The 26857-nt window shown below is 44.2% G+C and overlaps 1 protein-coding gene across 1 annotated transcript in view; it reads right to left on the bottom strand.

Annotated features, from left to right (window-relative positions):
* st6gal2a (ST6 beta-galactosamide alpha-2,6-sialyltranferase 2a) overlaps positions 1–13549 on the bottom strand; it is a 47415-nt gene extending 33866 nt beyond the window's left edge. Inside the window, exon 1 of the mRNA XM_085920170.1 lies at positions 13337–13549. The gene's annotated coding sequence lies outside the window, so the exon portion shown is untranslated. The remainder of the gene's footprint in view (positions 1–13336) is intronic.
* Between the last annotated feature and the right edge of the window lie 13308 nt (positions 13550–26857).

The following is a 26857-nucleotide window of genomic DNA, read 5'->3' as shown; positions in this document are numbered from 1 at the left end:
TGGACTTTCTGACCACGTCACCGTTCTGCTTACGCCCGCGTACAGACAAAGAGTGAGGGCTTCCAGGCCGGTTCGCAAGCGGGTGAGAGTGTGGCCTGAGGGGGCCTCTGATGAATTCGAGCCTGCTTTGGCACTACAGACTGGGAAATGTTTAAGCAGGCAGCCACTTGCAACAATCAGACGGACACTGAGGAGTATACTGACTCTGTGACCTCTTACATCGCAAAGTGCATTGATAATGTGACCCTCACAAAATACATCGTCACTCGGGCTAGCCATGGCTGACAGGGGCTGTCCTCGGGCTGCTGAGGGCCAGAGACAAAGCCTACAGGGCTGGGGATGAAGCGGGCGTGAGATCGGCTAGGGCGAACCTGTCCCGGGGCATCAAGGATGCGAAAAAGGCATTCTCTTCCAAGCTTACTGCCCACGTCAAAGACAGCAGGGATGCTCGGGGCCCGTGGCAAGGCATTCAGACCATCACGGACTACAAGCCCGCTCCGCAGAGCTGTGAAGGCGACGTCCCTCTGCTTAACAAACTGAACCGCTTCTTTGCTCGGTTCAATGCTCAAAACAGCACTTGCCCGCTGAAGACCCCTTCCCCTCCGAACGAGCACCCCCTGTGCCTCTCTCCCGTTAGCGTGAGGAGGACGCTTGCCGCTATCAACACCCGTAAGGCGGCGGGCCCGGACAACATCCCGGGGCGAGCGCTGAAGGACTGCGCTGAGGAGCTGATGGATGTCTTCACGGGCATCTTTAACATTTCCCTGCAGCAGGCCGTCGTCCCGTCATGTTTCAAGGCTGCCACCATCATACCTGTGCCGAAAAATCCTGCTCCTTCCTGCTTCAATGACTACCGCCCTGTGGCACTGACGCCCATCGTCATTAAGTGCTTTGAGTGGCTTGTCATGGCGCACGTCAGATCTGTTCTTCCCCCCACGATAGACCCCTTCCAGTTTGCCTTCCGAGCCAATCAGTCCTCTGAGGATGCCATCTGCTCTGCCCTCCACTCTGCCCTCACCCACCTGGAGAACAGAGACTCGTATGTGAGATTGCTGTTTGTGGACTTCAGTTCTGCATTCAACACCATTGTTCCACAGCCTCTCATCTGCAAACTCAACAAGCTGGGCCTGAGTACCTGCCTTTGCAACTGGCTACTGGACTTCCTCTGTCAGCGGCCTCAGGTAGTACGTGTTGGCGACAATGTCTCCGGCAGCATCACGCTGAGCACGGGCGCCCCTCAAGGCTGCGTGCTCAGTCCGCTGGTCTTCACCCTGCTGACGCATGACTGCACCGCAACCTACAGCAGCAACCGCATGCTGAAATATGCCGACGACACGACTGTGGTGGGTCTCATCACCGGGGGCGACAAGACCCAATACAGGTCGGAGGTCGACCTTCTGGCCACGTGATGCAGGGACAACAACCTCCTGCTGAACGTCAGCAAGACCAAGGAGATTGTTGTTGACTTCCGGAAGGGTCATGCCCAACACCTGCCGCTGACCATCGACGGTGCTGTGGTGGAGAGAGTGAGCAGCACCAGATTCCTGGGGGTGCACATCAGTGAGGACTTCTCCTGGACCACCAACGCTGCGTCGCTGGCGAAGAAAGCTCAGCGCCGCCTGTACTTTCTGCACAAACTCAGGTGAGCAAGTGCTCCTCCTGCCATCATGACCACATTCTACCGTGGCAACATTGAGAGCATCCTCTCCAGTTGTATCGCTGTGTGGGGTGGTGGCTGCACTGAATACAACATCTGCAGCGCATAGTGAACACTGCTAGTATGATCATTGGGGCTCCACTCCCCTCTCTGAAGGACATTTACTCCTCCCGTCTCACCCGCAAGGCGACCGCGATTGTGTGTGATGTGAGTCACCCCGCTCACTCTTTGTTTGATCTTCTGCCCTCTGAGAAGAGGTACAGATGCCTGCGCTCCCGCACCACCAGACTCGCCAACAGCTTCGTACTCCAAGCTGTCAGGATCCTGAATTCTCTCCCCCCTCCACCCTCGGCTGCATGACATCCTGTTCTTTTGCGCTATATTCTGGCTGTCTGCTGTATGCACGCTTGCTCCATTTTGCTCCTCTTATTTATCTATTTATTTATTTATTGTTTATTTATTTGGGTTATTTGCTTATTACTTATTCATTGCGCTTGTCTATTTGTTTTTACTCTTTGTGCTATTTGGTTGTATGTGTTGTGTAAATGTGTCTAGTCACCGTGGGAAGGTGGGAAACGTAATTTCGAGCTCTTTGTGTGTCTTGACGTGAAGAAATTGACAATAAAGCTGACTTTGATTTTGACTTTGACTTTGAAGTGTTTAAACAACTGCATTTCACGGGGGCAATCTTTCACTACGTAATACTTAACTTTGTTACAGGTGTACTGTATTAGTCTAAAATATTGGTGAATACGATTAAGCCAACAATGTGTAACTCAGGGGTCTCTAAACCTTTTGCAAAGTGGGTCAGATTTGGTTAGATGAAAATGTATAGGGGCCGACCATTCACACCGACATTCTTAGAACCATTACCATTGTAAATGAATATGTAAATTTCGGACGTAATTTTCGGAATATAAGTCGTGGTTTTTGTCATAGTTTGGGTGTGGGGGGGGCGATTTATACTCTTGAGCGACTTATATGTGATTTTTTTTCACAAATTTTCAAAATTAAAAAATCTGCGATGTAGTGAAACCGCGCTAAACGAACCGCGATGTAGCAAGGGATTACTGTCATTTGAACTGCAAGTGACGTCCCCTGTGCCGCGCAGCGGTTGTTTACATGAAGGGCAAAGGATTCGATCACGGGATGACGAAGATGATGAAGGGCCCCACGTACTACCGGCATCATTAGCAGCTTTGATTGTAAGTGACACGGAGGACGAAGAGTTTGAAGAATTTAATGATTTGGAGTGACACAGAAGGTTTGAAAAACTATTATGGCTTTTACGCACGCCCGGTCCTTCTCGACGGGAGCTCTCTTTCACCTCCGTGGATGGAAGTTGGGGGCCGGCGCTCGGCCGGGTGGCTGTCCAGGGACGGTGGATGGGGCTCGGACATGGCTTTTACGCACGCCCGGTCATACTCTACGGAGCTTTCTTTCACCTCCGTGGATGGAAGTTTAGTAGTTGTTGGCTCGTTGAACTCTTGTTTTGTTAAATAAAGAGCCGTTTACCAAACCCACGTCTTTCCTGGTACTTTGTTAACGCTACAATATAGTTATATACTTGATCTCTGCAGCGCACGCGCGGCGTTGTTGACATATAGAACGGATGAATGAATTGGAGTGACACAGATGGTTTGATAAGTGTGTTATTTATGTAATACTTACTTGAATAACTCTGAATGTTACGTCAGGCCCGTTCTCAGCTCCTCGTTTGTGTATATGTCACGTGAGCATATTGTATTGTTTAGCCTGTTGTTGCTGGTTCATGTCTGTTTTTGGTGCTGGATTTTGACAAATTTGCCCCAAAAGTGCGACTTATACTGCGGTGCGACTTATATGTTTTTTTTTTCACTTTATTGTGCATTTTATGTCTGGTGCGACTTATACTCCGTAGCAATTTATAGTCCGAAAATTACGGTATATCCTTTGATGTCTGCAGATAGGTTGATATTGCAAATGAGAATCTGTTGTCAATTGCACTACCAGAAAAGTTAAAGATTAAAATAATAATGAATTAAATACAAATGAACAATTTTATGAAAGTACAATTAATTTTTATTAGATGTATTAAATTTGTTTTATTATTGTTATTGTTGTATTAATAAGAAGGGTGATATTGGTGTTTGTGACTGCAGTACACAGGCCAGGTTGCATCATGCCAGATTTTTCATCTAAATTAGAGCATTCTCCAATTTATCATTTTTATTTCAACTTCATTCGTAACAAATTACTTCATAATCACAAAATAATAATCCATAGTCTTTTTGTTACTTGCGCGTAGTAGATTGTAGAGTTAGTACAAAGTAGACAACCTCTCACCAGTAGTCCGTGTTTTTGCCTTTTCCTGTGCAGCGTCACTTGCAATGTCTATGATTTTAGCGTCGCCTTAGTCCTTGGTGTGTGGACATTTGAATGAGGAAGTGTCTTTGTTACTGATTATCTTCCAAACGGACACTTGTGTGCGCGTGAACTGAGAAGGGATGGATACACGCTCGCAACCAATCATGAGCACAGGCTCATGTGCGAGCACGTTCACGTTAGGACGAGTTTCATTGGCTCGCTCAGGGGCACGCAGGTGTACTTACTTTTGTTGCCAGCATTTTACACATTCATTGTTGCATTTTGAGTTACTTTGAAGTCACAATAAACTTACTTTGCTATCCAAGCTCTGCAGTGACTACTTAACACTGGATCAAAGTGTCATTTCTTCAGTGTTGTCCCATGACAAGATATAAATAAAACATTGCAGAAATGAGAGGAGTGTACTCACTTTTGTGAGATATTGTATTGTGTAATGTGCTCTGCAATTGGCTAGTGTATCCTGCCTCCTCAAACCCTTGACCTTCACGAGGAAAAGCACGATAGACAATGAAAAGATTGGATTTGCTGTGTGCAAACCCACATGGTGACATGTGGCAATCTAATCTCAAGGTCACCATGTTAATGAATTGAAACCAAAGAATATTTACCTGCTGTTTATGTACCCACAATAACAGGGAGTGCCAACTTGCACTCTGGGAGGACTTTCTTGCTCACATCAAACACCACCCCGCTGAGAACGTTCCTGTTGCCTTGATGGGATTTATAGGCCACAACGTGATAACGTGAAGCGGAGCACAGATGCACAGCTTGTCTTCTTGGCCAAACTCCTGCCTTGTCTTCTGGGTACAGCGCCTCTTGTGGCTATTAAATAGGTCAATTAACTCTGTCCCTTAACAACGATGTATACATGTGGAAGAAAAGATAAGTGCCTCTGTTTTCAGTATGGTTTTACCCCAAAATAACTTACCTGACAAATTATAACCTATTTAACATTTTAACGAGGGATGTCTCAATCCGATATTCTGCATAGGTATCAGAAATACCTTGCTTGAAGAAATCGCATCAGCTACCATAGCAATATATTATCGAAGCTAGTCGGGCACAATACAACTGCTGCGTAGTACCACTGCGCCAAGAAAATGTCTGTTGTTAGGAGCCAGTGTTCCAGGATACACTCTGCAAAGCCGGCATGATTCGTCTACTACTTGCCTCCTAACTAGAGCTCGTACGAGGGAGCACATAACACAGTACTTTTCAAATCATTAAATAGCCTCTTTTGGCTTTCAACCCAGCAATATCAGGATTTTGTTAATATAATTACTACTACTGTGTATTGATGTCTATTTCAATTTACTGTTTTCACTGTCTTTGTGGTTATAGCATTATATGTAAAGTGCTTTGTTACTGCTGCACCTGGTGTGAAATGTGCTATTTAAATAAAGTTGTATTGTATACTATTGGATTGTAAGTGGTGGCTCGTGGCGCACTGGGTAGCACGTCCGCTTCACAGTTAGGAGGGTGCCGGTTCAATTCCACCTCCGGCCCTCCCGTGTGGAGTTTGCGTGTTCTCCCCGTGTCTGCGTGGGTTTTCTCCGGGCACTCCGGTTTCCTCCCACATCCCAAAAACATGCTTGGTAGGCTGATTGAGCACTCCAAATTGTCCCTCGGTGTGAGTGCAAGTGCGAATGGTTGTTCGTCTCTGTGTGCCCTGCAATTGGCTGGCAACCAGTTCAGGGTGTCCCCCGCCTACTGCCCGATGACGGCTGGGATAGGCTCCAGCGCGCCCGCGACCCCCGTGGGGACTAAGCGGTTCAGAAAATGGATGGATGGATTGTAAGTCTTCTTGTGTCTTGTTACCTGATATTCTCTTTTTAAAAGGATATGTTGAATCAGTGTTGCACTTCTTCTCCTGCTCGATCACTGCACATGGATGGATAAATTGTGTCTGCCGTTTGAAGAAGTGTCTTCTCTCGAGAAGTGAACAAAGCACGCCCTCTGCTCTTGTAATTGCGTTGACTTCATGAGGGGTGCTAAATGGTGGCGCGGTGACCTTGCTGTATTTGTAGGTGCCGCTGTTTCCCAAAAAAATAAAGCCAGTTGCGCAATCTGATGAGCATTGCATCGAAAAAAACATTTATGCAAACATTAAAATACTCAATTTTGATTGACACCCTCAAATGTTAGTTTGGGGAGGAAACTGTTTTTCAAAAAAATTACATTTGTCTAAAAAAATTATCATCCCTCCCTGGCCTCATCTTGTACATCGTATTTGATTTTTAAGAAACTACTAAGCCTGAGGTGACCGTCCAAGTGGGTGCCTCGTGCTGCTTGAGCTTAAGGAGTATTGCTAAAACCGTGGCGGAATATCCACATCTGCTAAGCAACAAAAGTCACAAAGAAGGAAGTGGATACCAAACAAAATAAAGGTGAATATTTAAGTGGCCTTTAAGAAGGGCAGCGGCCACAAACAGCTGAGAGACTTCTGAGAGACCCTAACCCTAACCACTTACATGGGTAAAATTTTGTTCCCGATCATAACTTTAATAAAATATTGCATAACTACCATGTGCACATGTAAATGTTTTTTGTATAGAAAGAAACTTAAGTGAATTGAACTAAATTCAAGATTTAGACAACATGATTATCTAACATGCTGTGCTTCCAATCGTAATATCTCTACACAGGGCTTCCAGAGAGGTGCCAGTATAAAAAAAGCAAAGTTAATGTTTGTTACCAACTTTATTTCGGTGAATATATTCAGAGACTTGCAGTATGAAAGACTGTCTCATGCTAGAGGAGACAGCGTCTTTAAGATCAAGCACTGTTCCAGTAGACACTGACATGTAACAGCACCACAATGTGGAAGCTAGGCAACCAGAGTATGAATGTGTACATGAATGGATGAATGTGAGGCTTTGTAAAGCACTTTGAGCACCATATGATGAACATAAAGCACTATATAAGTGCACGCCATTTACCATTTAACTTTTATGTATATCTTGCTTTTTTGCTTCCTTGCTCCATAAGAGTCCTTTTTATATTTTGTAATACTCTATAAAGTATAAATACTTAAAATGACTGTTTTTGTCAACACCTACAAGTGTGTTTAGCACTCTGGCTATTGTATTTGGAGGAAAAAATAACTGACACAACAAGACTACTAAAAAGGTAAAGCTCTGCATTTGTTTTCAGACATCTTAACCTCTATAATCGACGTGAACCACTGACGCCAAACATGGACTCGTATTAGCAAGCTATTAGGGACTTACTGGACTACTATGATATACAATAAGCTGCTTGTACCAGACCATGTCCCCTGTTTAAGAAGCTCATATGTAAGCAACAGACACAAAAACACTCACTAGCCACAACTTTATGTATAAAGTATCATGAAAATGAACACGAGAAAAGCATTAAAAATAAATTCAGTGTTGAATTAAATTCTCATTCTCAGAATCCTCCTCTAGATACATGCAATATTATATAATACTACATTATTTTTGTAAATGTATTTACTCAAATTTAAAGTTGAGAACATGTGTTGTCATTGTATCAGTAGGTGCTGCTGTTTTGGTTAGCAACTGGTTTTGGCAATGAAACTCAATGTCTGTAAATGAACTGATATATAATGGGCATCCAATCTGGGAAAGGTGTTGACGACGTAGAGTCGCTTTTATTAGTTTTGGGAGTTTAAACCACATCTTCTCCGACGTTACTGTTAGATTTAGTCCCAGCTCTTTATCTTTAATGCTCGCTATGCTAACAGTAATTACCTAGAGGCAGCCTTCACAGTTTAACTATTTAATGTATGCCAGAAAGATCGATACACAGCTGTGGAGCCTTCTCTGCGAGATGCAGAAGAAGGTCTAACTCCCACCACTAAGGTTCCTGCTCTTATACTACTCTGGGCCGCCCTCCTGCAAGGAGGCGACTCTGCCTAGCCTGTGTAATAATGTGTGATCTTGTAGTCTTAACAGAGAGCGACTTCTACATATGTGCGAAGAGTGTCATAGAGAAGAGAAAGCCAATAAAGCAAGAGAAGGGATACAGCGATATAACGGCATAGCTCAAGCTACTTAGCTAATCACATGTGCCAAAGAGGCCTAACATTACTGTGTGTACCTTCTCTGATGGCCATAAAAACGGGCGTAATATGTTCACTGTATTTAAGGAAATACAGGATTACTTATCAAACCGGCAGTTTATCACAATAGACAAGACCATACAATAAAGTTCTAGTTTTCATAGAGTGGGAGCTATTGTAAAATCTGTTGAAATGTGCAGGCCTACCTATGTTTTGGAATTATAAATTAACTGTAAGAAATTCTGACAGTTTATGGTGCTCGTAAAAGGAATCTAATTGGCCTGGAAGTCACCAGCTTTCACGTGGCAAACTCAGATCCCACGGCTGTCCGGGAGTGAGATGCACATCTGGTCCTGATGATTGCGGCGTTGCTGCGGCCACTGCTGCTGCCGCTTTTGAAGATCACATAATTGCTGCTCTGGTCAGTTAGAGAGCATCTGAAATTACACCTCCACCTTCCCACAGAGCCCTGCCCACTCGTCTCTGATGCTTCCGCACGGATGAGGCCTGGAAGTGATGAGAGGAGAAACTTCTCCTGTGGCTACGACTAGCAGTCAAATTACATACCAGCGTTTTTAGGATCCGAATGCTCAGTGGAGCTTTTTCATGTGGACACGCTAACCCGCTGGCATGTTTAACATCCAAAATGTTTGGTGACACCACCACAGAAACGGCTAAAAGTTCACATTCACATTCACTCATTTCCATTCACACTAATGGGCAATTTCATAGCCCGAACTTGTATGTTTTTGGAACCCAAACATTTTTTGATTAAATATCAACTGTATACTTATTCATAAGTAGTTGTTGAGGGGACAATCCAAGTTGGTTTCCATCGTGATGCAGTGGTTGTCATGAACTGTATTTGGACTTTTTATGTCATCCCTTGTGTCTACCAATCAGTCTTGTCCAGGTGTTCTTTGCTGTCTCCTCAGTTTGTTTTTATTTAATTCCCTTTATCCTCTCAGTCTGTGTTGGATCATTACTTTTGATGTACCTGTCGAGCTTTTATTTCTAGTTTGCTACACTATGACTTAGTTTTGGGATTTCTATTTGTTTGATTCTACATTCCTTGTTGCCTTTTTGTTGCATTTTTGCCTTGCCTTCCTGCTTGCCTGCTCTTTGATCCTCAACCCTCACAAATCCTAATTTCTTTACAACTTGGATGTGAACCGCCATAACTGACTTGCACTGGAAAATTCCCTAACCCGAATGCCCTAACTTTTTATGACTTTCAATTTTGGTGATCGTATCCCCACAAAGTAGTTGGAACAGGAAATATTTTTTGTCAGACGATTTTCTAAAACATGCTAATGATTTTAGATATACCCTACAAAAAAGCAAGTTGAGGCATAAATAATAATAATTATTATTATTATCATTATTATTATTATTATTATAATGGATGAAAATAAAAACATTTCTGCCATTGTTGTTCTGGAATCAAATATCCAAGAATCATTTCTGGGCTAAAATAAACAAGCTATTAGGTTTGAGTTTGTCTCATGCAAGAATGACACCATCAGACATGTTTGTGTGAATGATGGTCATCTTTCATTGCATACATGAGTAGACTCCTCCCGGGCTTTCTGTGAGCCACCACAAATGAGGCCGCTCAATCTGTGTTATCAGGTCATCGCGAGTGCAATTATATATTTCATTAGTTACTACTACGCCTTTGTGGCAGCCAGTCAGGCTTCAAAACGTGTTTTTTCAGCCTCTTATTTACAGTGGTAAATGTTTATAGCAGCATTGAATCATTGTATTGTTTTCATCCACAAGACTGGAGGAGAATGACCCAGTTTCAAATTTGAGTAATAAAAAATTCCACTCCAAGATGACAGTTGTATTTTTCAAACTGAATCAAAATTGCCAAACACATGAAGTAGAATGAATTTGGAATCAGATTCAGGAAAGATCACAGTTATTCACACAAGGGAATGGTGAACTCAAAGTTACAATGATAAGGCATGAAAGTCATTTTTCTCATCGTGCACTTTGCCATTAAAGTTGGGTATTGTTGTTTTTGTCACAATCAGCCAAACTTGGTGTTGATCAAACGTAAGAACTTGTGGAGAGAAAAACAGCTTCAACACAATTTACAATTGAGAGCCACAATCATTCTTTACACAGTCCACATAACAGTGTATTATATTTATTTATGCTATTTATGTTGTCAACAGCAAATTATACGTATTCATTGAAATTTCCACACATAATGCTCAACAACTTTACTCAATACCCATCGTTAGTGATACTTTTTTGCCACATCTTTATCAACTTGCTCTCACACTGATTACGAGTCTTAAAGCAAATTGCATTCACTCAGCATTGCACAACACAACAAATTGACTCTGTTACTATGTTAACAAAATAAATCCAACAATACAACCTTTACTCATGACTTGCATCATAAATTCAACCTTAAGGTCATACAGATCATCACGCATTACTTCAACTTTCCGGGTTATTCCTACTGCGCAAGGCTGCAGTTATTAATGTGGCAGTTTCAGAGATTGCATCATAATTATAACAACATGCCTAAGCTACGTATATATACATGTGCTTTCTGTATGCGTGTGCAACCATTCTCAGACTCACCTCTTCAACTGTGCTAGGAAGTGAGCTACAAAAGCTGGGGTACGGCACGGAGGAATCACACAAGCCAAATGAACAAGACTTCAGGGGCCCTATTTTTGTTCTGGGTGCAAGTCTAGCACTAACTGTGCACATCGGTGGTGTTTTCTTTCCTTTGGTATTTTGCTAGATCTTGCACTGGTAAAATTTGGCGTAACAGGGCGTTTGCACCTTTGTGTGACGTTAAGGGATGGAAGTAGACCTTTCCCAGCTAATCCGTGCCGTGCCCCTCATTTGCAATAAAATCAGGGCAGTTGAAGCGCAAAATCAGAAATTATGGAAACAAAAGCATCACTCAACTTTGGGGTCATACCTGTGGTCCCGGCGGCCTCGGCATGGAAGCCAAATGTCCGGGCCGCTGTCCCACCTCATTTCCTTATAACCCCCAATGAAAGGTACAACTGAGGCTGGCATGATTGGCATCTGCTAAATATTTTCATATTCTGAACTTTTTTAAAGCGAGACATAGATGCTTCTAACTTGCCTTTTTATGCTCTCTAATGCAAGACATCTCTATACAAATTGTGCTTGCATAAGCTTGGTGTGGTTGAACATCTCTCAGGGACGAGTTATGATACAAATTCAAATCAGGTTTAGAAATGGACAACAAGAGAAAGAGTCTAAATGTACTGCAATAAAGCAGTACATGCTTCCTCAACAACAAGACCGTTTGATCTGGAGATATGTTTTGACAGAGCAGTGATAAACACGCAGTTTCCTGTAGGTGACAGACGAGCAGGCACTTCAAAGCAAATTCGTACACCTAAAAAAAAAAAAAAAAAAAAGACGCTGTTCACACCAGTGCGTTTAACCTCCCCCAATGCATCAAGAAAATACAGGAAGTAAGATCAGAGTCGGAAAATTGACTTTTGCTTATCGATAAAAGCAGGTCTAATCCTTATTGGTGCTAAGCAGGTACTAGTTGGTATGAACAATATATATAATTTGGGTTCAAAACAGATATGAAATGGTTGCACATGCATGGGTAGAAGTGACAACAAAATTCATGAAAAATGCTAACCACAAACTGCACATTGGCTACGTTGTTGCCTTTAGCCTCCCATTAGCGAAGGTTGTACTAAATACAAGAGACCCCTGTGAAATAGGGAAATTCTGAGTAGTTTCAAATGGATGTAGATGTCGAATTGGAAAAAAGGCATCAATATATTTGGAAAGAATTACAACAGGCAAAGGACACTGATTTTGTGGAATGGCCCACAAAAATAATACCTTGAAATCTGACAATTCACCCATTTCAACAAAAACAGGAGCCTGTAAACAGCTTCAGATTAATTCATGCTGAGTCTTCTTGTAGGGAGCAAAATATGTCACCCCTTTTCATGATCAATTTCTAAACTTTGGCTTACATTCCAGGAATAAATTGCATCATTATTTCTTTAGTGGTACCTCGACATGGTACATTTTAGGCACATACGACATGTACCCCTTTGACCCTATAGAAAAGGTACAAACAACTACCACAAATGTAGTTTGCAATGAAATAACTGAGGGTTTTTTTTTTCTCTGAAAAAAGTGTGGCAAATAATGCATAATAGCAGAGAGGAAAAAACCCAATTTCCTCTAAGAGGTTGCCCCAACTCTATTTGTAGCTATGCCTCAAGGTACAGTGACGTCTTGGACAAATAAACGCTTCTCCCTAAACAGATGCCTTCATTACCGCAGTTAATAAACAGACATTAAACAAAATTGACCACTGAGCCAATTTGAATTCTGGTGCTTACTAAAACAGCAGTGCATTCCATAGCACTTAACCAGCCACTCAGATTAATTGAATGGATGTTGGGTTAGTACAGCTGTACAGGGAAAATAAATTGAATTTGGTGGCAAATGTTGGCCTTTCATTGCAGTATCTCATTAAACAAGTGTCTCCTCACCAAAATGATAGAGGACAGACACTCCCATTATCGTCGTTCACAGGAACATTTAAGTTGATCTCATATGAACTTTGTCGCTAAACAAAACAGCAGTACATTCCAAAGCACACATACCTGAGTTTTACCCGAGTGGCCGCAATTTACAAATAACTGTACACAAAAAGTAAAGCATCCAGATTGATCACCATACGTTATACGGTATAGTTTATTTCTTTAACAAATCACACAGTTTGCCCTTTGATCAAATTTTACGAAACCATATTCATTTCTTTACTGTAAACAAGGTCGTATGTTGTGCCCAAGTTGTGTACAGCAAGGTGTACACACAGGACGCCCACACGACACGGCTCACACGAGGAGGAATCCTTCGTTTCAAAGGTGGTACTGGTGCAGGGGGGGCAGCTTTTTCTAATGATCCAATACGCTGGAATTGACCCACCTTGCACGCTTGCGTGGTGGCATGCACGCGCCCCTCGCGTAGGAATGCAGTTTGGGGCGCGCGACCGGGACAAAGACCTCGTGCACAACGTCCAATTCATTCAATATCAGTTGATGATGTGCGTTGTGTGTGTGCGCGCGCGCGTGCGTACGTGAGTGCGTGTGTGTGTGCGTGTGATTGATGTATATGTGAGTATGCGTACAGCCAGATGCTCTTCACACACGCGCATGCAGCCAATTGAATGGGAAGAAGAGCCGACGGATGTCAGAACATAAATCACACAAAAAAATGCTTACCTAAAAAGCGCTGCGGGGGATGCTGCCACGGTCGTCCGGCGGGAGGTGGTGCTCGTGCTGCTGGTGATCCGGTTCTGCTGACGCGGATACCTGCGAGCAGAACCAAGGGTCAGCGTTGTCTGTCTGTCACATAGTTGCTGTTGGTAATGCTGTGGATCCCTTTTCTTTTCTCTCTTTTCTCTCTCTTTTTTGGAGGGGGAAAGCACATCTGAGTGAAAGGGGCGGAGCCGCCAAGGAGCTTCACAAAGCTACACACGAGGGTGGGGGTAGGGGGGAGTGCTTCGTAATGGTGGGTGTTAAATAAAATATACGAGTTGGAAATTAATATCGTAAAAATTACATTATTAAAAATTCCTTCGAGTGATTTGGAGCAGAAATACAATGACTGGAAAGAATGTGCATGCCACAGACCTCTAGTTGGCAGTGTCACTAAGTAACTATAAGCTGTTTTTGCTCTATAAAAAAAAAGCAAAAACTGTTGCTAGCTGATACTGTATAATTGTATTTTAATTAATTGTTAAATTAATGGCGCACTGGGTAGCACGTCCGCCTCACAGTTAGGAGGGTGCGGGTTCGATTCCACCTCCGACCCTCCCTGTGTGGAGTTTGCATGTTCTCCCCGAGCCCGCGTGGGTTTTCTCCGGGCACTTCGGTTTCCTCCCACATCCCAAAAACATGTTTGGTAGGCCGATTGAGCACTCCAAATTGCCCCTAGGTGTGAGTGCGAGTGCGGATGTTTTTTCGTCTCTGTGTGCCCTGCGATTGGCTGGCAACCGGTTCAGGGTGTCCCCCGCCTGCTGCCCGATGACGACTGGGATAGGCTCCAGCACGCCCGCGACCTCCGTGGGGACTGAGCGGTTCAGAAGATGGATGGATGGATGGATGTTAAATAATACTAATCGCTCACCTTGACCTTGGGTCAATTATCATGATACTCTCTACCAGTTACGCTGCTAGGCATAAAGCTCAAGTGGGCCCCAAGCGACCCAGCCACACCACTGTACTCTTACTAAAACTACTAATTGAGATCTTAATGGATGAATATGTTTATTTTAACAATTAAGAATACTTAAGTACAACCCCTTAAGAATACTTGAGCAAAAAGTCAAATACTCAACATATTCAGTTTTCGACGTAAAATGTCAGAAAATCTTTGCCTCAGTTCTTGGACAAACATACGGAAACCGATGTTAGCTGGCATGCCGCACCCCATCCATCCATCCGTCCATCCATCCATCCATCCATCCATCCATCCATCCATCCATCCATCCATCTTCCGCTTATCCAAGGTCAGGTCGCGGGGGCAGCAGCTTAAGGAGGGACTCCCAGACTTCCTTCTCCCCAGCCACTTCATCCAGGTCATCCCGGGGGATCCCAAGGCGTTCCCAGGCCAGCTGAGAGACATAGTCTCTCCAGCGCATCCTGGGTCATCCCCGGGGTCTCCTACCGGTGGGACATGCCCGGAACACCTCCCCAGGGAGGCGTCCAGGAGGCATCCTGATGAGATGCCCGAGCCACCTCATCTGGCTCCTCTCAAGGTGGAGGAGCAGCAGCTCTACTCCGAGTCTCTCCCAGATGACCGAACTCCTCACCCTATCTCTAACGGAGACCCCGGACACCCTGCGGAGGAAACTCATTTCGGCCGCTTGTATCCTGGATCTCGTTCTTTTGGTCACGACCCATAGCTCGTGAGCATAGGTGAGCGTAGGAGCGTAGATCGACCGGTAAATCGAGAGCTTTGCCTTTTGGTTCATCTCTCTCTTCCCCACGACGGACCGGTACAGGGTCCGCATTACTGCCGACGCTGCACCGATCCGCCTGTCGATCTCGCGCTCCATCCTGCCCTCACTCGTGAACAAGACCCCAAGATATTTGGACTCCTCCACTTTGGGCAGGATCTCATCCCCGATCCGAAGAGAGCATTCCACCCTTTTCCGACCGAGGACCATGGACTTGGATTTGGAGGTGTTGACCCTCATCAAGACCGTTTCACACTCGGCTGCGAACCGCTCCAGTGAGAGCTGGAGATCACGGCCTGAAGAAGCCAACAGCACCACGTCATCTGCAAAAAGCAGAGACGCGATGCTGAGGTCCCCAAACCGGACACCCTCAACACCTCGGCTGCGCCTAGAAATTCTGTTCATAAAAATTATGAACAGAATTGGTGACAAAGGGCAGCCTTGGCGGAGTCCAACCCTCACTGGGAACGAATCCGACTTACTACCGGAAATGCGGACCAAACTCTGGCATCGGTGATACAGGGACCGAACTGCCCTTATCAGTTGGCTCGGCACCCCGTACTCCCAAAGCACCCTCCACAGAACCTCCCAAGGGACACGGTCGAACGCCTTCTCCAAGTCCACAAAACACATGTGGACTGGTTGGGCAAACTCCCATGCACCCTCAAGGATCCTGCCGAGGGTGTAGAGCTGGTTCACTGTTCTACGGCCAGGACGAAAGCCACACTGCTCCTCCTGAATCCGAGGTTCGACCTCCCGACGGACCCTCCTGTCCAGCACCCCTGAATAGACCTTACCAGGGAGGCTGAGGAGTGTGATTCCCCTGTAATTGGAACACACAGGCCTCGACGACCTTACGGCCACAGCTCCGGTCGGCTGCCTCAACAATGGAGGCGCGGAACAAGGTCCACTCGGACTCAATGTCCCCCGCCTCCCCCGGGATGTGGGAAAAGCTCTGCCGGAGGTGGGAGTTGAAGCTCTTCCTGACAGGGGATTCTGCCAGACGTTCCCAGCAGACCCTCACAGAGCGTTTGGGTCTGCCCAGTCGGACCGGCATCTTCCCCCACCATCGGAGCCAACCCACCACCAGGTGGTGATCAGTTGACAGCTCCGCCCCTCTCTTTACCCGAGTGTCGAAAACATGCGGCCGCAAATTCGATGACACGACTACAAGGTCGATCAACGAACTGCGGCCTAGGGTGTCCTGGTGCCAAGTGCACACATGGACACCCTTATGCTTGAACATGGTGTTCATTATAGAAAATCCGTGTCGAGCACAGAAGTCCAATAATAGAAAACCGCTCGGGTTCAGATCAGGGGGCCCGTTCCTCCCAATCACGCCCTTCCAGGTCTCACTGTCATTGCCCACCTGAGCACTGAAGTCACCCAGTAGAACGATGGAGTCCCCAAAAGGAGCGCTCTCCAGCACCTCCTCCAGGGACTCCAAGAAGGGTGGGTACTCTGAGCTGCCGTTCGGTGCATAGACACGAACAACAGTCAGGACCCGTCCCCCCACCCGAAGGCGGAGGGAGGCTACCCTCTTGCTCACCGGGGTGAACCCCAATGTGCAGGCGCCCAGCCGGGGGGCAATAAGTATGCCCACACCTGCTCGACGCCTCTCACCGTGGGCAACTCCAGAGTGGAAGAGAGTCCAGCCCCTCTCGAGAGGGCTTGTATCAGAGCCCAAACTATGTGTGGAGGCAAGTTCAACTATGTTTAGTCTGAACTTTTCTGCCTCACACACCAGCTCGGGCTCATTTCCAGCCAGAGAGGTGACATTCCATGTCCCTAGAGCCAGCCTCTGCAGCCGGGGATCGGACCACCAAGGTTCTTCCCGCCTTTGGCAGCCGCCCAGCTCACTTTGCACCCGACCCCTTTGGCCCCTCCTACAGGTGGTGAGCCCATGTAAAGGGGGACCCACGTTTTCTGTTCAGGCTATGCCCAGCCGGGCCCCATGGGCGAAGGCCCGGCCACCAGGCGCTCGCCTTCGAGCCCCACCTCCAGGCCTGGCTCCAGAGGGGGGCCCCGGTGACCCACGTCCGGGCGAGGGAAAACTAGGTTCATTTGTCTTTTTCGTCATGAGGGGTCTTCTGAGACCTGTATTGGGACCTGTAGACCAAAAGCAAGGACAAGATGTAAAGTAGGTCCTTGGTCGTGACTCGGGCCCGACACTCACTGCACTAAATTAAATGAGTCGATATGCCTTAAGAAGCCGTTGGTTTTTTGGGGCAGCACACATAAATATTAAAATTGCTCATAAATAGGATGTGAGGATATTACTGCATGATTCCGACAAGAAGATTTGAAAAGATGGTCAATGACAGCGCAGAACACAGGTGTATTTATTTGTGTCATCATCATAAAAACTTTATTAACTGTACAGGTAAATATTGAATGAACCGTTTAACATTTTTAAAATACAATAAAAAAAATTCGAGCCATCTATCTGTTCATCCATTTGTCCGCCCGCCCGCCCATACATCATCCATCCATTATCCATCCATCATCCATCCATCATCCATCCATCATCCATCCATCCATCCATCCATCCATCCATCCATCCATCATCCATCCATCAGCAGTAAGATGTTTTTCTAAGTCGCAATACTTTCCTGATCTATGGTCTTCACATTTCATCTGCCATTGTTGCTTCCCTGGTGGCATCACAAAACTACTCACGCACACACGTGCACATGAATAAACACACTAAAATAAACTAGTCGATGTGAAAAAGCCCATTATGTCAACTCGGACCATTTTGAAATAAGCCACGAGTGTGCAATCAGGACAAACAGATGGCACGCAATGGCCAAGATAAGGCCAGAAAGCGCTCGTGCGCATCGGCATCACCGTGGAGACCGTCACACTCTCGAGGGTTACTAATAGCCGTCATTAGCTGAGAGACACAACAAAGCGGCCCCAGTGTGAGAAATAGGCAGATGTTCAGATACGGTTTTGTCTGCGTCAGACGTTAGAACATTTTGACGGTGCTGTCACGCGCCTGGAATGATTACGCAGGTAGACATAATGAAAGCTGGGCTGCTGCTTGAGTGCGATACCAGTGCACAGTGTAATACATGAACCTCTCTGTAGACGAGACATAGACGAGGACAAATTTGGAGTGAGGACAATTTGGAGTGGCATTCATGTACCTGGAGAGAAGGCACAGGGAGAAGGCACCCCACACAGGATGGCCGAAGCCATTGTAGGTACCATATCTACTCGGTTGCTCAGATCCATTCGGGTTCCAATCACTTTTGGTGATGTCACGATTTTTACGAAGAAAACTTCTACAAACAATCGTAGAAAATTTCATATGTTGTGTACGGTCTGGGATTCCTTATTTATTGGACTAAGTTAGTTCATTATGTTTGAAAATCTTTTACCATCCACTCAAAACGTCTGACACTGCCAGCTGTGGTTACAAAGTTGACATTTTCCTTTTAAAATGTCGAAAGCATCAATAAATCAAATAACAACAAACTGTACATTGTTTTTAAAAGTTTTCTTTGCAAATATCACCCATGTATGAACTACTATCTCATTTCCACAAAACAGACCAACCACAATCTTAAACGTCACCGTACTGCCCTTCCAGTCAATCATGTACCGTGACATCGTCAAAAATGTCAGGAAGCGTTAGGACCCCGAACGGATTTGAACACATGTGGTACCTACTGAATGTTACATCACTGAACTGTGAGGCGTCATGCTAACCAGTGCAATACCGTGCCACGGAGGTACAACAGATAAACCCAAATTACGAACTTAATTAAATAAACATAAACAAGCACCAAAGTAAATGTTTGCATTCAAACTATAAAGTACATTCGAAAAAAGAAATACCCTGAAACAACCATTCAATAATTTCATTCTCTGGTCCATTTCTAAGTGACGGTAGGTGCCAAGTCTTTCAGCCTTGCAGTCAGCTTTTTGCAACCGAGTGGTGGTTGTAGCGATATTCACCACACTCTCCAATAAAAGATAATTGGATGCAATAAGATTCTAGGACTGGATTTCAAAGTGTCATAAATAGATTTGGTTCAATGGAGCGGGATCCAGATTGTATTCGGAATGAATTTTCATTTATGAATGATTTTGGGAATACTATAAATGTGAAATGTTTCCTTCAAAAATTTATTTTAGTGATTAAATACATCTCTCAATTTATTTTCAAGTAGTATGATTCGATTCAGGCTGATTTGATGCACCGGCCAAAACCAATTTTCCGTTTCAAATCAGCCTATTGACACATTTCCCAAAAGGGTTAGCAGACCTTGTATTCTTTTATATCACATTTTACATTCAATTAGATGAACAAAAATCGCAGCTTGATGAAACTCTGCATGTCTGATTAAATGTGGAAAATAAGTGAGTAGTAAAAGCACATCAATTCGCATAATTCCTCTATAATGATGACCTTTGTGATGAACTTCTCACAGCTGGTAGCTTCTCTGCATTTTTTGGCACTACAAAGATTGCGACGTAATGAAAAGTACTTGAGTGACAAGCAGCTGGAGAGAGATGATGAGTGCCCAAGTCAGGTGTTTAACAAAGGCTTGAGGGAGCGAGGTTTTGGAGGGTGTTAGCTTTAGATGACTTAACATCATGACCAGATGATTTATTGTTGCAAAACAGAAGAGGCCATGTTTTGTTCGTGTGTTACCAATTTGCAATCAAGTTTATTTGGGGTTTTTTGTTTGTCGTTAGGGCCTGAAGCAACACTAAAGCAAAACATCACAAAAGTCACAATAAAGCACAAGATTGATACTCATTGCAAACTCAAGTGCAAGTTGACTTGCCACATTAGTCTTACGGTTCACAAGTGACGGCTTAAATCTCTTTTGTGAGACGATTTATTGTTGATGGGCGCGCGCGGCCGTGCGGCAGTAATTGCGGCGTGCAGCAGCCCGTGCCTGATGGAGCGCAAACGACGGTATAAATTGAGATAGCGCACTCATTTGAACGTTTGACATTTACTGATGAGGAAATAAAGGGGAGAGAATCAAAAACATACTGACTCCAACTGCAAAGCCCAAGTGGCGGTGGCGGTCCCCTCTCGCTCTCATGCTAAACGGGCGCTCTTGGGTCATGTCCTCAAGGACAGGTGAGAAATTTTAATTGGTTTACACACACATAGTCACAGAAACAAGACGGAACCCTTGCTATCATTTTCCTATTAACTCAATTAAGTTGGTTGCATGCTCTTACATTGCGGTTTTTCATCATATTCCACCTGGGATCTTCCTATTGTTAATGATCTTCAATAGGCTATTGTATACCAGGGTCATCAATCTTTCTGAAAATGAAAGCTATATCTTGGGCGATTATTGCAAAAGGTTATCAGTTTGATATACACTTCTGAAATTAAAAAAGTGTGATCGTAGTATATCTAATAATATTCTCATAGAAAGACACACCTATGGTAACGATTCTTTAATTTACCGTAATTTTCTGACTATACATCGCGGTTTTGTCATGGTTTGATTTATACTCAGGAGCAAGGGATTACTGTCATTTGAACTGCAAGTGATGTCACCCATGCCGCGCGGCGGTTGTTTACATAAAGGACAAAGGATTCGATCACGGGATGACAAAGATGACGAAGGGCCCCACGTACTACCGGCATCATTAGCAGCTTTGTTTGTAAGTGACACGGAGGACGAAGAGTTTGAAGGATTTAATGATTTGGAGTGACATAGAAGGTTTGAAAAACGATTATGGCTTTTACGCACGGCCGGTCCTTCTCGACGGGAGCTCTCTTTCACCTCCGTGGATGGAAGTCGGGGGCCGGCGCTCGGCCGGGTGGCTGTCCAGGGACGGGAATAAAAAATGTACAAAATCAAAATCATTATTTTAGACAGGAAATGAATTATAAAATGGGGTAAATTATACCTAGACCACCTAATACGAGTATCAGAAACAAATATTACTCAGAAATATTGTGTAAAATATACTTACCGTTTGAAAAAAAAAAGTTGCATCCATGAATTGAGTCTACCTCACATTTCTGTTTACATTTGCATTATAAAAATTCCATTTACTTTTGGGTCAAGGCACAGGTGAGCTGGAACCTATTCCAAGGTAAGAGGTGGCGTAATGGAGTAATTGCCAGCCAATCATAAGGCGTTCGTTATGTATCGTATATTATACCGAATAGAAGTCAATCATCAAGGCCATCTTAAATGACACACCATACACTGTATTTGAATGTCTATTCAAACAAATACCATAACAAAATTGACAAGCTCCAATGTCAAATACTGTATTACAATACAATATTGCCAATGTGATGGTAATTTGGGATGATGAAAATAATTAGCCTGTAGTTTGCAATCAGATGCTTCAGTTAAATTCATCCCAGCTTGAAGTAAAAACTGTGCTTGATCATGAGTTGCATGAATCCAATTTGCATATTTTTGGATAATTAATGCCTGCTTTAAAGCCAAATGTCAAATGACGGTGAACATCGGAGCACAAGAAGCCACTACCTGGTTTCATGCGTTAATGGTCAAGGTCAAGCAGTTGACATTTGCTTTGCAACACTTAATTATAGCCCCTACATCTGTGGCATCACTTCATTTGTAACATCAATTAAGCCTGTATTCTCAACAGCTACTGTAGTCACTGTCCCATCATTGTCTTCCTCTAAATATTCTTCAATTGGTGAAGTTCAATGTAAGATAAATTAGGCTTATACATCAAATCCAAACTGGTTTTTAGGTAGTTTTCACAAAGTAATTTTTTTCATACTTCCTTCCACTTTATGTACAGTACACGTACTATGTATCAACTGAAAGTTTGCATTGCAGTTTAAAGTAAAATTAAGAACCTAAATTGTGGAAGAAGGGGAAAGTGGAAGTGAGTGAAAAAAAGAGATGAGCAAAAGTTTTGTGGTGACAAGTGAGTCGTGAGAAAGCAAACAAGAGGCGGTGGGTGGAATGGGGGTGGGGTTTGATGGTTTGGGGATACTTCTTGTGTACGACCCGACTGAAGTGAAGTCAATTCAGAGTTCAATCATGTCTTCCATCTTGTGTGCTGCCAAGTTCTGTTGAGGAAAAGAGGCCAGGACATTTGGGGACTGCTATACATTCATGGCCAGACCTTGTCAGAGCTTACGGACAACAAAACAACCTTCTTTTGACCCACTTAAATAAATAGAATATTCAGGGAAATAAAACACAACACTGTTTTAAATGAAACTGGGGAACACACAATCTTTTAGGGATGTGATGTCACTGCAAAAACCAAACTGCAATAAAAGAATGCGACAAATCAAGAAGAAAACACAAAGAATGGAGGCGAACACTCAGCTAATCGGTATTTAACACTTCATTGTCAACTCTTTTTATCTGAGAGGAGACTGAGGACAGCGAGAAAATGGGCTGTTGCAGGAAAGTGGGGAGTGTGAAGTACAACGCTACAGCTTCCCAGCAAGTAGGTAAGTGATTGTTAGCATGTGTCCTTGATTTATGGCTTGTCTAGTTGTGCATTGTCAAATGTTAGCAAATTGCAATGTGAACAACCAGCAGTGGTTGACGTCACCCACATGGTATTGATCGGCGCACACAGAACGATGGCTGGTCATGTGCAAAATATTGGATTGTGGCAGAAGGGAGGAAGACGTCCTTATTCCATGACTGTATGCCAACAACTATGGATAGAGACAAGTCATCACAGCAGAGTCCATATCTAAGGACGAGGTAAGCTAACATTACCGCACCGGTCCCAATGACCCACAATCGTCCAGAATGTCAGACTTATCTGTGGCAGATGCAGGGTTCCTGAGCTGGCAGCAACAAAGTCTGTGAGTTCGAAGCGCACCCAGTGGTATATGGGAAGACGTAACCGCGCGTACCAGTCATTTGGCCCAACCAGTCCACATGTGTTTTGTGGACTTGGAGAAGGCGTTCGACCGTATCCCTCGGGAGATTCTGTGGAGGGTGCTTTGGGAGTACGGCATGCCGAGCCAACTGATAAGGGCGGTTCGGTCCCTATATCACCGATGCCAGAGTCTCGTCCGCATTTCTGGCAGTAAGTCGGATTCGTTCCCAGTGAGGGTTGGACTCCGCCAAGACTGCCCTTTGTCACCCATTCTGTTCATAATTTTTATAGACAGAATTTCTAGGTGCAGCCGAGGCATTGAGGGGGTCCGGTTTGGGGACCTCAGCATCGCGTCTCTGCTTTTTGCAGATGACGTGGTGCTGTTGGCTTCTTCAGTCCGTGATCTCCAGCTCTGACTGGAGCGGTTCGCAGCCGAGTGTGAAGCGGTCGGGATGAGGGTCAGCACCTCCAAATCCGAGTCCATGGTCCTCGGTCGGAAAAGGGTGGAATGCCCTCTCCGGATCGGGGATGAGATCCTGCCCCAAGTGGAGGAGTTCAAATATCTTGGGGTCTTGTTCACGAGTGAGGGCAGGATGGAGCGTGAGATCGACAGGCGGATCGGTGCAGCGTCGGCAGTAATGCGGACTCTGTACCGGTCCGTCGTGGTGAAGAGAGAGCTGAGCCAAATGGCAAAGCTCTCGATTTACCGGTCAATCTACGCTCCTACCCTCACCTATGCTCACGAGCTATGGGTCGTGACCGAAAGAACGAGGTCCAGGATACAAGCGGCTGAAATGAGTTTCCTCCACAGGGTGTCCGGGGTCTCCCTTAGAAATAGGGTGAGTAGTTCGGTCATCCGGAAGAGACTCGGAGTAGAGCCGCTGCTCCTCCACGTTGAGAGGAGCCAGATGAGGTGGCTTGAGCATCTCATCAGGATGCCTCCTGGACGCCTCCCTCGAGAGGTGTTCCGGGCATGTCCCACCGGTAGGAGACCCCAGGGACAACCCAGGACACACTGGAGAGACTATATCTCTCGGCTGGCCTGGGAACGCCTTGGGATCCCCCGGGATGAGCTGGATGAAGTGGCTGGGGAGAGGGAAGTCTGGGAGTCCCTCCTAAGACTGCTGCTCCTGCGACCTGACCCCGGATAAGCGGAAGAAGATGGATGGATGGATGGATGGATGGATGGATGGATGGATGGATGGATGGATGGATGGATGGATGGATGGATGGATGGATGGATGGATGGATGGATGGATGGTCCCAAATTTGAAAGTGCTCTTTGATGTTGTGATTTCCTCTGCTGCTGATCACTACTACTCGAGAATCGCAGCCGTGTGATTTTTAACCCTCTCAATGCTCATCGGCTGTCTAATGCCTTTGATCAGCTTTGTATTTCATCCTTCCATTTTCAAACACAGAGGATCTTAGCTTATGATTCCACTTACCTTGTCATAATATATTTGATTCTGTGGCTCCAGTAAAATAGTGTGGTACAAAGTAAGACCTGAACCAAGGTTTAATGTGAGAACTAGCGCAGCTAAACAAGAATGCTGCAAAGGCCGGTGGAAAAAAAGACAAGCTACAAGTCAAGACTGCTGGCGTTGTTACCAAAGTAAAGTTAAAGAGGCTAAGACAGAACATCTCATTTAGACAAATGGGCATAATCCACATGTTCTATTCAAAACAATTTATTCAGCTCTTAAAACCCCAATAGCCTATTTGCAATGACTCTTCCCCTGAAATGTGCAAACAGATTTCTGCAGTTTTTCATTGACAAGGTCGCGACAGGGAGGGCTCTTGTTTCTAAGCTGTTTGCAAGATCAATGAATGGATGGATGAATGTATTGCATCATATTATTTACTTTGAGAAAAGTTGGTAGCAATCTGCAGTACAGAGCTACCAATTTAAAAACAAATATTTATGTTTTTGGTAGTTGTGTGGACAATTTGACCATCTAACTCATTAAAATGCTCAACGGGATCACGGTTGAGCTCATAAGAGCTTGGAAACAATATACAAGATTATAGGAATTTAATAAAGCTGTAACGTTTGACTCGCTCTACATTTCGTCTGCTCCTCCAGCCTGCGACTGGATGGAACCATCCCAGGACGCACAAGCTTAATAGTGTACGTGGATTACATCACTATCCCAAAACACTTTATGAGCATTTTAGTGTGCAGTTTGGTGAGCTGCTGATGCCGATGTTTTTTTGTTTGTTTACCAATGATTCAGTTTTTCTTTCCAAATGAAATTATGAAACTATGTACTTAAGAGTCTAATATGTGGACTCGTAATAACAAAAGTCCAAGTTGAAATACATATCTAATTAGTTCTAATCAGACCAAATTAGCCAATGTCCAACTCAAATGACTGCCCCCAAGAGATTCAGCTGATTGTGGTTTGCCTTAACTCATAGATGTCAAACTCAAGGTCCAGGGGCCAGATACGGCCCGACACATATGTGGACGGAAAAGACAAATTTTGCATCGACTTTGTGTCATTACTAAAATTACAAATTATTTTCACTGTTTAAAAATAGAGATATTGCTAGTAATTTTTATTCATCTTTTTAAACTATTTTAATTTTTTACTAGTCTTTGATTTCAAAACTAGTTATTCATCAGTTTGTTGTGTTGCCTATACTGTAAATAATATGGCCTTATAAGGAAACTATGACTTCAATGCGGCCCGTGACAAAAATGAGTTTGACACCCCTGCCTTAACTGAATCACAGTACAATATTGCATATTTTCTGAATTCAAACAAAATATACTTGAAAATGACGCCTAATAATGCACACAAACTTGTGTGCTCATTATTTGTCAGCATCATAGGATTAAGTCAGGCCTTTTTCTTCAGGCTTTCGGTGGATTTTTGCCAACCTTGTTCCAAAAAGACGGACCTCTGACATGCAAGACGCCTTTATGGTTCATTCATTCCTCTGAGACTTCCCCCGTCATTTTATGGCACCAACTGACTTATTTGTTTTGCTTATAATCTTCTTTTTGTCCACCTAGTAAAATCTGAGAATGATGTCGTGCGATAAGCTTCCTTTTCTAGTTCTGCTCATACAACCTCAGCAGTGACTGGTGTGTATTGCAACATGATGTGTGTCAGTCGGCTTTGCACTTTTGCTCGTTTCCTTGTGTCACCCCCCCCCCCCCCCCTCAACTGGAAAAGACAACAGTCTGCGTGCCAGCCCTTTAAGAACATTGCCTCGCCGGGCAGACGAGGCTCCGTCTGGTCCTCCATTATATCACCGCATCTGCCATGCGCCAGCTTGGAAACGGGTTGTTTCCATGGTGACCACATATTTGATGGACAGGTCGGTAAATAACGGCCAGGATGGCTAGTGTGTATGCACACTATGGAAAAAATGACTACGCGCTCATGTTGACTAATCAATCGGCTGTGAAAAGAACATTTATTTACGTTTATGACTCAAAGTGACCTGATTGTGTGCTATGTGTGTCTTAGTCTTTTGACATCCACCTCTATTTTATTTACAGACATGTTTCCCTCCGACATGAACTGTTAAAGACAAGTGAAATATCTCATTTCATAATGAGTGGTAGTAATGCTGGTATATTTCAAAAAGGTTTTAAGGATAATTTATTCTTGACATGGAAAAGAAACCCTAGATTCTTCACTGGCCCTAAGATGGGATATGTTTTGATGATATTTTCTTTTACTAATTTACATTGATTTGATGTCTCTAATGATAAGTTATTTGAGATATTACGCATAATAATTACAATACTGTGATTATGCTATCATTAACATATAATGAACATGCACTGTTTTTTTTCCTCAGGAACCTATCCTCAGCTATTACAGAAATGTCTTAAGTATTTTTGAGCTCCATATTGCTAATATGCCACAGCATGACAATAATAGTCTGACCGACTATTGTTTATTAAAACAAAATGATGAGAATCTTTGTCTCATTACTC

Source organism: Syngnathus leptorhynchus, chromosome 9 (assembly GCF_054491065.1).
Source record: "Syngnathus leptorhynchus isolate UIUO chromosome 9, UIUO_Slep, whole genome shotgun sequence".
In the NCBI taxonomy this organism is placed as follows: domain Eukaryota; kingdom Metazoa; phylum Chordata; class Actinopteri; order Syngnathiformes; family Syngnathidae; genus Syngnathus; species Syngnathus leptorhynchus.
Note: the sequence above shows the minus strand (reverse complement) of the source record. Positions and strands in the feature narration are given on the sequence as shown.